This window comes from Schistocerca piceifrons, chromosome X, assembly GCF_021461385.2.
Source record: "Schistocerca piceifrons isolate TAMUIC-IGC-003096 chromosome X, iqSchPice1.1, whole genome shotgun sequence".
Lineage (NCBI taxonomy): Eukaryota > Metazoa > Arthropoda > Insecta > Orthoptera > Acrididae > Schistocerca > Schistocerca piceifrons.
The window spans coordinates 17,867,754-17,879,805 of record NC_060149.1 but is presented as its reverse complement, the minus strand read 5'-3'; positions in this window follow the sequence as shown (position 1 = coordinate 17,879,805).

Below are 12,052 nucleotides of genomic sequence, written 5' to 3'. Positions count from 1 at the left end.
AGCAAACAGAAATATTTTTGAATCACCTGTAATACTAGAAGGCATATCATTTACATAAATAAGGAACAGCAGTGGCCCCAGCACCGACCCTTGGGGAACGCCCCATTTAACAGTGCCCCATTGGGACTGAACATCATTACCACTCTCAATATTGTGGAGGATTACCTTCTGCTTTCTGTTCTTAAAGTAGGAGGCGAACCAATTGTAAGCTACTCCCCTTACTCCATAATGTTCCAACTTCTGCAGTAATATTTTGTGGTCAACACAGTCAAAAGCCTTCGTTAAATCAAAGAAAACACCTAACGTTCTCAACCTTTTATTTAATCCGTCCAAAACCTCACAGAGAAAAGAGAATATAGCATTTTCAGTTGTTAAGCCATTTCTAAAACCAAACTGTACATTTGACAGCAAATTATGTGAATTTAAATGCTGCAGTAACCTTGTATATACAAGCTTCTCGATAACTTTAGCAAACACCGATGGCATAGAAATAGGTCTATAATTGTCAACATTATCCCTGTCTCCCTTTTTATAAAGTGGCTTCACTACCGAGTACTTTAATCGGTCAGGAAACCGACCACTGCTAAAGGAAAAGTTACAGATATGGCTAAGTACTGAGCTAATATACGTGGAACAATACTTCAGTATTCTGCTAGATACCCCGTCATATCCATTAGAGTTCTTGGTCTTTAGTGATTTAATTATTAACTCAATCTCCCTCTTGTCAGTATCATGGAGGAGCATTTCAGGTAACAGTCTCGGAACACTTTTTTCTAAGAGCGCTGTATGATTCCCTGTTGGGACTAGGTTTCTATTTAGTTCACCTGCTATATTCAGAAAGTGATTATTAAGTACTGTACATATATGCGACTTATCAGCAACACGGACATCCCCACTACGCACTGATTCTATATCCTCGACCTGTCTCTGCAGACCAGCCACTTCCTTTACGACTGACCATATGGTTTTAATTTTATCCTGAGATTTAGCTATTCTATCTGCATACCACATACTTTTTGCCTTCCTAATAACTTTTTTAAGCACCTTACAATACTGTTTGTAATGGGCTGCTGCATTTAGATTTTGACTGTTTCTAACGTTTTGATATAATTGCCACTTTGTTCTACAAGATATTCTTATCCCTTTAGTCAGCCACCCAGGCTGCCTGTTTGTGCTAGTACCCTGTTTTAAACGTTCTAACGGAAAGCAACTTTCAAAGAGCACGAGAAAAGTCTTGAGGAAAGCATTATATTTATCGTCTACTGTATCAGCACTATAAACATCTTGCCAATCTTGTTCCTTGATAAGGCTTACAAAAGTCTGTACAGCAACTGGATCAGCTTTCCTAAAAAGTTGGTAACTATATTTAACATGTGTTGAAGCACAAAAATCTTTTAGACTTAAAATTTGTGCATCATGATCTGAAAGGCCATTCACTTTTTTGCTAACAGAATGCCCTTCTAATAATGACGAATGAACAAAAATATTGTCTATGGTTGTTCTACTGTTCCCTTGCACTCTCGTTGGAAAGAATACGGTTTGCATAAGATTATATGAATTAAGGAGGTCTACCAGCATCCTTTTCCTTGCACAATCACTTATACAATTAATATTGAAGTCACCACATATAACTAACTTTTTGTATTTCCTATAAAGTGAACCAAGAACCTCCTCTAGCTTTACGTTCTTGATGTCGCATTTGCTCGTAGTCACTGGTTCATGTCTTGGCTGTGTAGCGAGGATTTTTATTTCGTGAGGTGTTAATGTTTTTAGCACGTGCTGCTTCTACTTTATCAAAACACATTTCATCTCGGATAGTTTATTTACTATCGTCAGTCCAAAAAATTCTTCATCTTTTAAGTGTCTTTTATACTGAAGCAATACTTCCAGTATTAAAGCAATTTTTTCCACACATCATAAAGCTGGACACACTCAAATGTGAAGTGGCAGATCTAGCTGAAAGACGTATCCCGTCTTGTAGCCAACGGAACCTCGTATGGCAGTAATGTAAGCTAATCTCGTAGGTAACTGTAAGATGGTCACGAAATAGATCCCCTGATCTAATTATCAATCGCAGCACATGATAAATTTATTAGGAAATGATGTTGATTTCTGTCAACAAGTAAATGCTTGCTGATATTTCGTAAGGTCGCCTACGAAAGCTTGAGATGTTGTTGATGCCGCCAGCAATTTAAGGGGTTTAAGACACAACGTTAATGCAATTAATCGATTCTTAGCACTTACCTGCCGAAAAATTTCTTGTGTGCAACTGTCTATCCTTTCTGATTTGCACAATCTACCCCATCACGAGGGCCACAACCAAAAATGGATCCTAGTTTTATTGACTTTTATTTACAGTTTTTTGTTACTCTTACAAAACTGCCTGCATAATCGCCTCCTCAAATATTTATTTCCCATACTGGAAGGAAGTACGTATCTTTATTTATTAAGCTACGTCTAGGATTATAATAGTGTCAAGGAGCAGAATACTCCGACGTTGAGCTCACTAAATCAAATGGCCCTACCAGAGTGATGATGTGAATTATGATAGTGTTATTATCATTATTATTTCTTCGTATCGGCCCACTAGGGACGACGTCAATTCAAATGACTCTTTTTCTGAGCTCCAGTGACCGCATTCGTTTCCGGAGTTGGTCTTTCTTGGGTCCACGCCTTCCCTGTATCCAGCTTCGTAGTTTTTCCTTAAGCGGATCACGCTACTGGATGTATGTTGGAGCAATTTCCAACTCTCGTAGAAGTTTCTCAAATACTTTCAATCGTGGCACTTTAGTTCTCATATCTGGAAATCAGGCTAATATCCTTTTAGATATTCTTCCTGGTGTCATTCGTGCCACATGGCTTAAAAGTCAATCCTTGTGCCCCATATCATGTCACTAATCTTTTTCACTTGCTTGCATAGCTCGTCCAATGTACTTCCTTTTTTCTTTGATGGCACCCAGGATATTTTCAAAGTATTTCTTTCTTTGACCTGCTGTTTCTCCATAAGACCTTTTTAGTTCAATGAAAGAGTCTCTGTCGCATATAGAGTCCCGGTAGAATAACAGAGCAGTAGTGTCTAATTTTGACGTTTAATGATATCGATCTCCTATCGTAGATGCCGTTAGTTTGTTATCAGGACACTTACGTTTTCTTTATGTGTGATACGAAGGCTTCTTCCTCTGACATGTTAGGCTCTATTCCTTCACCTTAGTATTTAAATTTTTCCGCCTGCTCAATTTTTCGTAGTCCGATCTCCAGTTTTCTAGGTGCTGATTTCATGTTTGTCATAAAAGTGCTTCTTCTTAAAGGATATTTTAAGTCTAGCCTTCACTGTCTCTGTCTTTAGATGGTTAAGTAGTTTTGTTGAGTCTGGAAAGATCTCTCGATCATCTGGATAGGCTAAATAGTCGACTGTAAGATTTATAGACAAGCAGCCTACCACTCAATTATTGCCAGCCACGGTGGTCTAGCGGTTCTAGGCGCGCAGTCCGGAACCGCGTGACTGCTACGGTCGCAGGTTCGAATCCTGCCTCGGGCATGGATGTGTGTGATGTCCTTAGGTTAGTTCGGTTTAAGTAGTTCTAAGTTCTGGGGGACTAATGACCACAGTAGTTAAGTCCCATAATGCTCAGAGCCATTTGAACCACTCAATTATTCATTTCTTCTCGCCGTTCTCGAATGACCTAATCTAAAACACGACTGAAATGTTGACTCATTCCTGTTCTGATTTCAAAGACATCAGGCATTTTTAGAGTGAACTTTACTTTGGAGATGGTGTTGGGCAGTGCTTGCTGGATAATCGATTATGTCTTGTTATCTAAACCGAACCGTTTACGGATTTGAGATAGGGTGGCTCGATCAATTGAGTCGTACTCCTTCCTGAAATCTGAGTGGAGGATATGCTTGTTATTATTATTATCGTAGAAAATACTAGTATTAGTGCAAAAAGTGAAAAAATTCTCCCATCTATGGAGTAAAATTTCACAGCACGGCCGAAACATTAAAGGTATCAATAGTAGATTTGCACAGGCGAAAAATACGTTGTTCACTATATGAACTCTGTTGATATGGAACTGGAGGAGAACTTCCTGTAATTGTTGATCTACAGATGATCATTGTATGGCAATGAAACGTCGACCATTGGAAACCAGGAGAAGAAGGTATTGGAAACGTAAATATGGTGCCATCGAGAAGTCTTAAAAAGTAAGTGGGCAGATAAAGTGCTACATGAAGAGGTATTAAAGAGAATAGGTGAAGCTGAAAGTCTATGGAGACACATACCTGAAGAACCGACAGGCTAGTGAGACATCTGCTAGGGTATTCGGGAAAAGTTAAACTGGCTCTGTAAGAAATTCTAGAGAGGAAATATCATCTACAACATCTGATTCCTTGTACAAATCATAAACTTCATCATAACATAAATGTCTCTAACCTTTATTGTTGCTGTCTCTAAGGGGTCCAAATATTTTCCTAAAGATAATATTTTCAAATATCCCGAATATGTTTTCTTTTTCTATTTCTTTTTCTTTTAAAGTACAGTTGTAAGATTCGTAGATCAAAATCTGGAACAGTTAATGATTGATATACAAGATATTTAAGTAAAGTGTCACGTGTTCCTACGGGAAGCAGTATCGGTCAAAAATAAAAGAAAATCTCCGATAATTATATGTTCGGAAACCAATACCTATTGAGATGGGTCAATCTGTCCTCTCACTCCCATGTGACTGTTACACTATAACCAGTGTCCACATGGTTTCCACGCATCCTGACACATACTTCGGCCCTGCTTCGCAGTGAGTCGCACACTCTTTCAAATACAGTTGTCTCTATTCTCCATTCGAATCGCGTCGCGTCCATTGGTTCCGTAACGTCTGCACATTGTCGATGGGTCGGGGGTACACTAATGCCTTTAAATGTTCCCATATCCAGAAATCCAAATGGTTCAGGTCCGTTGAAGACGTCCCCAACCACTCCGTCTCCCACGAAACGTTGCGAAAGACTCCGTCCCACAGCCCGTAGAAAATAGGATGGTGTCCGTCGTTCAAAAACCACATTCGTGTTTCTGCAAGGAAAACGTTCTTCATTGGTGCTGGAAATTTATCAGACAGTGGAGACTGCAACAGTAAGAGGTCCTGCACCAGAAAATAGAGCCTGCTCCACGTTACTAGTCACAAGGAAAACGGCGCATATCTCAACAGGTATAGGAACTTTTCTTCTATTTTTGACCACTACTACCTTTTGTATAAATGTGAGACCCTTTTTTTAAACACCTGTACATGCAATTTAGATTTTCTGGAATGTACATTGCTTTTAAAAACTACCATAAGGCCTGAGTAGCATCTCTTAGAATTTTGAACTCATGGTTCTGTTTCGGCTTTTATGTAGTTGCAGGGGTTAGTAATATGCCAAACTAATAAAAATCCGCAGTGTTTACAAAAGTTGTGTTATTAATCAACAAAGCATTACTATTGGCTGGACTGCCAGTTAAGATAAAGTACACTCTTAATCCGTATTCTTCTGAAAATTCTTGCCTTTTCGTAAAATTTGTGGACTGTGTTGTAGCAGTTTCTAATTCATTTTATTTCTCAGTTAACAGTAATGTCGTCAGCATAAGACGTTAATCCTGCCCCTTTGTTTTCAGGTTGTAATAATTTTTGGTTTCAATTATTTTATTGACTATAATGTTAAATAAAATTGGAGGTAATGAAGTCCCTTAAATAACACACGTTTTGACCTCTCAATCTTCCGAGATTTTGCATAAATCATTCATTTTATAATTGGATTTTGAAGTTCAGAATGTTATTAAATTTATCAATGTGTTAGGGATACCTCATTGCCTCACGGATGCCCATAAATATTCCCTATTAATATCGTCAAAAGCTTTTTTTAAATCTCGTTGTGGTGTATGTAATTAACGTATTAACAAGTAACGATATGTAAACAACACAATGATTCACTGCTAAAATATATGTCAATCACTACACTCTGGGTATGTCATTTCCATCTCCAGCTTATTGTCGAATTAATATAACGCCGTCAGTTGGGGGAGGGGGCGGGGGGCGGGGGGCGTGGGCGGAGGCAAGACACACGTAAAGACTGCAGTCTAACATATTTCTGTGATGAAACCCAAACGCTCAATAGCTTGAATTCCACCTTAGAGGAGAAAAATGATTTTTCTACAAAATTATCGTAGGTTTGTTAGTGTGTTACGGTGCAGACTGCTTCAAAGTTGGGCTAACAAATGCAGGTTGCCCTCATGAGGTGGTGCTGCATGTAAATAATGTAAAGCACATAACGATACGTAAGCAACTGAATGCTCCATTCCTTTAAAAAAATCTAGAATTAATGGATTTTGCGTACGTTATTCCCATCCCAACTTATTCTCGAAGTACTATTACGTCGTCAGAGGAGGCCAAGACGCACGCAAATAGTGGAGGGTAAAATTTTTTGCTTAATAACGGCCAGCTTGCACGTCGCGTTGAAATGTTCTGAGGAAGAAGAGCGCAACTTTTAAAATATTTGCCGGGTGGCGGCGGTGGCGGCGGTGTGCGCGCAGCGGCAGTTTGAAAGTATAATGGGCGCGGCGCAGTCGAGGGGTGTGGTCACTGCGCTTGATTGAAGGAAGCGACCAATCGCAGCGGCCGACATTAGCATCACAATGCGAGGAAATGGCCCGCGCGCTGCCACTGGCTCTCATTTCCCCTGCCCCGCTTCGCCTACAATCAAACAACAATTGCATCTGCGCGCATTAAAACCCGGCGGCTGCTAGTATCGTGGCCCAAAATAAAAGCGCGCACGCGCCCGCCTCGCGGCCAACTTCCGCCGCCTCGGACACCTATGCTTTACGCGGACGTTTCATAAAGTGGAGAGATTACCTCGATTTCCGAGCAAAAAGCCATACGTAACAGCTCGTAATGGCGACTGCTCGAGAAGCATTTGTCTGAGAGGCCGAGGAAATCCCTAACGCTGTTCGCGGCTGATGCTGTTGTACATATTGAAGTCAAAGCGCTAGAAAATGCAGGAAGACCTCCAGAGATCAGATTCGAGGATCGACAGTTGACTATCAGTATATTACCACACATAAATACTCGGTACTGACTGATTACACGATCTCCAGACCATCACTGGTTACAGTCACATCCAATAAAATGTATCTGGGAATATGCTTGCGGAGCGATTTAAAGTAGAACGACCACATAAAACTAATAGCAGATGCCACACAGTGACAGTCATTGAAGGATCATTATGAAGTGTAGTCTACCTGCGAAGGAAGTACGTTACATAACACACTATTGAAAGCTATTCGAGTATAGCTTCTTGGTATGGATCCCTCGATTGGTAGAAGTGAAAAGGGAAAGTCGCTACAGAGGTTCTCGTCCGATTCCAGTGGAAGCTGCTACAAAAACTGGCGTTGTGCATCATATTGTGGTTCACTGCTAAATTACTGAGAGCGTGCGTTCCTAAATCAGTGAACCAACCTAATGATTTAGATGAAACCCAGATTAAATGTAAATGAAAACTCTGAAATATTATTTCCTAATCTATTCGGCTAGCAAGTATTGGAATCCCATGCAGAATATAATTTCAATTACAGCTCAGCTGAAGCCATCGCAAATTTTCTTCCCGTTTATTCTTATTTCGTACGGACCAACTAAGGACCACGACATTCGGTTACTGTGTATGCAGCAGATTACGATGTTCGTCCAGTAATTGCGCAGCCTCTGTCCACAGAGCACCCATCTTCTTTCTTGATCGTTTGTCCTGTAACCTTATTTGCTTAAGTATTCTTCTGAGAGATGCCCTGTCTTTTAAGTCTATCCCTGTAGCTTCCATGTCCTGTAGTACATCTTCCGTCACTTGATCCGTGACTTGATCTTCCTCTTTTGGCAGTATGCAAGAAGCTGACTCGGTAATTTGCTGGGACGCATCCTGTAGATAAGTTCATAAGAGCCTAGATGTCTCTTCCTAGCTAGTTCCTTGTTTGCTTATCTACTACTTACGAGGAAACATGACCAGTTCTACCACATATTTTAACGATAAACACACACACACACACACACACACACACACACACACACACACACACACACCCTTGATATATCGGCCTCAGCAATCGACTCCGCACGAAAATTTGGGCGATAATTCTGATAGTACGGAATTATGACCTTCCTAATGCACAGCTCTTAAATTTTCGTGCGCACCGGGTGTTTGCCACCTGTTCACCCAAACGCAGCCGCCTAATGCCCGAGCGTGAAGTATTATACGCTGTAGTGAAGGAGAGGGCTGGGAATTACTTTACGTCCCCCTAGTTAGCTATACCGTCAGCGTGGCGGGTGGGCAAGTGAAGAGGCCGATTCCGGCCAGGTCGCACTTTTCTCTGCTCAATGACTCGATGTTGCGGTGTCCTTACGTTCGTATCGTCATAATCGACATTCCGCTGTTGAGCTGAGTGAATGGGCTCCTCCCAAAAGCCAACAAATTAAAAAAATTGCTGTTACGACGTTGGTAACAGGCTTTGTTCACTGTGTGGAAGTGCACTTTTTCTAACATGTAGCTAATACCACAGATCTATTTGTTTTGAACATTTTGATGCAACGATCCAAAAATGCAGTGTAAAAGAATGAAACGAATCAGTGTGTCATTAAAGTAGCGCAGCACTATTTAACAATAAATATTGTTGTTGTGCGTTATTTTCTTTAGATATCAAAGATGGTACTTTTAAGGTGAAGTATGTTTACAGGAGATGCGCTATTCTTCAACATGACTGGCACGATGAAATTGTAAATAGACAGTCATTAACTTCTCATAATAATTCTTTTGTCACTTAGATTTATTCGTTTTGATGTGTATATACAGCAGCTAAATATCAATACGAAAGTAGTGTTAAAATAATATTGAACGTATATCTGCGTAAGGTTGACATATTACGTTCTTATATTACATACCTCTTTTTCGAGTAAAATAACATATGTTCTCGAAAGAAACTTGAAAACACGTTGGGCAGATGTGACCCCTCCCTCTTCTCCCAGAATAGGAGGCTCCGCTGTACATTACTGGCGGCTGCAGTGGAGCGGTGCCAGTGACAGACCACCGGTCCGCGCTCAGCTGTAAGCTGTACTTTCAGCTGCTCATAACTCCGTACTATCAGAAATATGTCCCAGATCGAGTGCTCGGGCTGATATCTTGCAACTGTGTTTTTTTTTTTCTTTCTGCAACATGAAGTCAGGTTGGTGATGTTTCCTTGTTAGAGCACGGGTGGGCAACATGCTGCCCGAGGGCCCGAGCCGCTCCGCGCTTGGTTTCAATGAGCCCCCGGAAGAAATTCGTGGGTGAAAGAACAAGGTGCTGCACAATTATGCAACGGAAGTTTTTAAGACAGCTGAAAACTTTGTAAATGAAGGAACGATGGTCACGACGAGTAAGTAAATTTGAACAGCTGAAGATGGAGTGAACATATAATGAATTTGCTATCAAAAAAACGCGTGTTTTGAGGCATATTTTGCTGGCGTGGCTTGTGTGGAAAGGACTGTCATTCGTATCGGTGCTTTACCCCATAAACATTAAATTCTCAGACGATATAGTTTTGATTTCATGGGCCAGTGGTTCCGCTGTTTAGTCACGTGACAAGGCTGCCAGAGAGCTTAAGTAAGCATTTGAATCAGGCCCAAGGTCCACCAAAGGTTGCCCGTGGCTGACCTAGAGAGTAAGAAATGCTTTCTATAGTGTATTTCTCAAGAAACGTGTGTAACACCGGTTTTTTGAGGAAATACGTGGGGATCTCAGTGTCTTTCCGCCTTTATAATTTTACCTCTACAGCGATGATATTCAGTTGAGTTCTAAGAAATTAATTTCATTGTTGTGTACGGTACACCCTCACCATATTTTGCTGACATATATTTCTTGCTTTTGGAATCCTTCCCATCCAAAATCTCATTTCTCAAAATCGCTCTCTGCAATTTTCTTCGTTTTCATCTCGATCTTTTGTTCTATATATGTGACTGTAGGGGCACTTGATAACTTCTTGGTGGTCTATAGCTTCGTTAAAGTTAACAGCCCTGAAAATTAATTATCTACGCTGTGTGTAAAAGAAGCAGTGATCCGGCTTCTGTTTCTTTTATTTCTTTTCTGATTTTGTGTTGGATGCTCCTCTTCGTGAGATTCCTGGTGAACTTAGTTCCTGTTGGAATGAAATAAATTTACTGAAATGAACGGATTGACGAGGATAAAATTAATGAAGATGCAATGACATCAAATGACGTTAGAGAAAACCGTTCAGATATGCTTAACCTACGAAGTAATAAACACGTCAGATCGGGGTCCAGCACAGATTCTAAATCATTACGACACTACTACTTCAGCGTTTCTGGCCGGCTTAAACCAATAACGTTTCACTACATTTTCATTGATTTCATCTACACAAATCCATTCGTTCCATTTCAGCGCTTTCAATTCATCTTGTACACATCATCATATCATCCCTTGTGGCAGGGTAAGCCACAGATTTCTTCCAGATCCATCCCTCCCCACCCCACTCACCACACACACACACACACACACACACACACAACGGAACGCTATACCCTATACCGAGTGAGAGGACCCTGATTACAGTGTTCGAAAATGATAAATGGAAACATCAGTGACAATGAAATTTGAGTCAGGCACGGAGGCGTGTCAGTCAGCTTAAAGGTTAACCCGTTAAGTGGGCATGACGGATCTACCCTTCGACGTTGCTCGTTCTCACCGGGTTCGTCTGTAGCATTTTGTAGCTTGCAGCTAATGGGAACGACGAGTTTCAGGACGGCAGATGTTATAACGCTATCAGTTAATGCCTCCTGCAAGACATGGTACCTCTCGGCAGTCATGAGAATATATTCTCGTCCTTCATAAAATTTTTCATTGTTTAAAAACAAATTATGGCAGTCATTATCCTCAAGAGAAAATACCTTCTCGAACTGTTTTGGAACTTGCTCATGATTAGCTCGGAAAGAATTCTTGTATTTACCTCGAAAAATGGTAAACTAATCCATGTTCAGTTGAAGAATTAAAGAGTAAGAACACCAATATCATTGGCACAATAAGGTAAAACAGAAAATAGTTTCCGGAATTCATGAAAAATGAAAAACTGGAGAAGAACCACTAGGTCACGGTGTACAGAAATAATCAGATGTTGATGAAATTAAAGGACAACAGAAGCTTCACGATGGTCAGTACATTCGATAACGATAAAGTTAGAGAATTAAATTCAAAGAATGGTATCGTGCAAAAAAATGTCCTAAAGGATTAAAAAACAATATGGCAGCATGAATAGAAGCAGTTCCTAGTTGAAAAACTACCGAAAGTCCAGCATAAGACCGTAAAAATATTATCAGAAAACTTTTCGCCATTTATTGGGTGTTCCGTCCTTCAGTGCATACGTTCTGCACAAAAAAAAAAGAACGTGGTGTTTAAGAAAGCAGAATGGAATTCGGGATTAGTCTCCTCTCTACCAGCCAGCGGTAGAGAAAATTAGTCCGCAGCTCGTGGTCGTGCGGTAGCGTTCTCGCTTCCCACGCCCGGGTTTCCGGGTTCGATTCCCGGCGGGGTCAGGGATTTTCTCTGCCTCGTGATGACTGGGTGTTGTGTGCTGTCCTTAGGTTAGTTAGGTTTAAGTAGTTCTAAGTTCTAGGGGACTGATGACCATAAATGTTAAGTCCCATAGTGCTCAGAGCCATTTGAACCATCTTTTTAGAGAAAATTATCCCCTGAGGCAGAGGAGCGCGCACGGAAAAGTCACACTTCAGGGATCCAAGAGACTGCTCGAAAAAAAGTAAGAAATAAGTCTTCGAGCCCCAATCTGATACAGATTTTCAATTGCCAAGACATATTTGTATGTTTTCGTTGTCTTTCGGTTTTGTGTCTGCATAGGGGCCGAACGCGATAAAGCAGTTGTTGCGGCACTAGCCTTGTTATTGGGTTCCGAGTCCCGCTCGAACATTCTCATGTTTCACGATTTTTCTCATGCCAGGATAGTACATTCACGAAGTCCGGTCGTTTCTTTGTGAAATGTAAG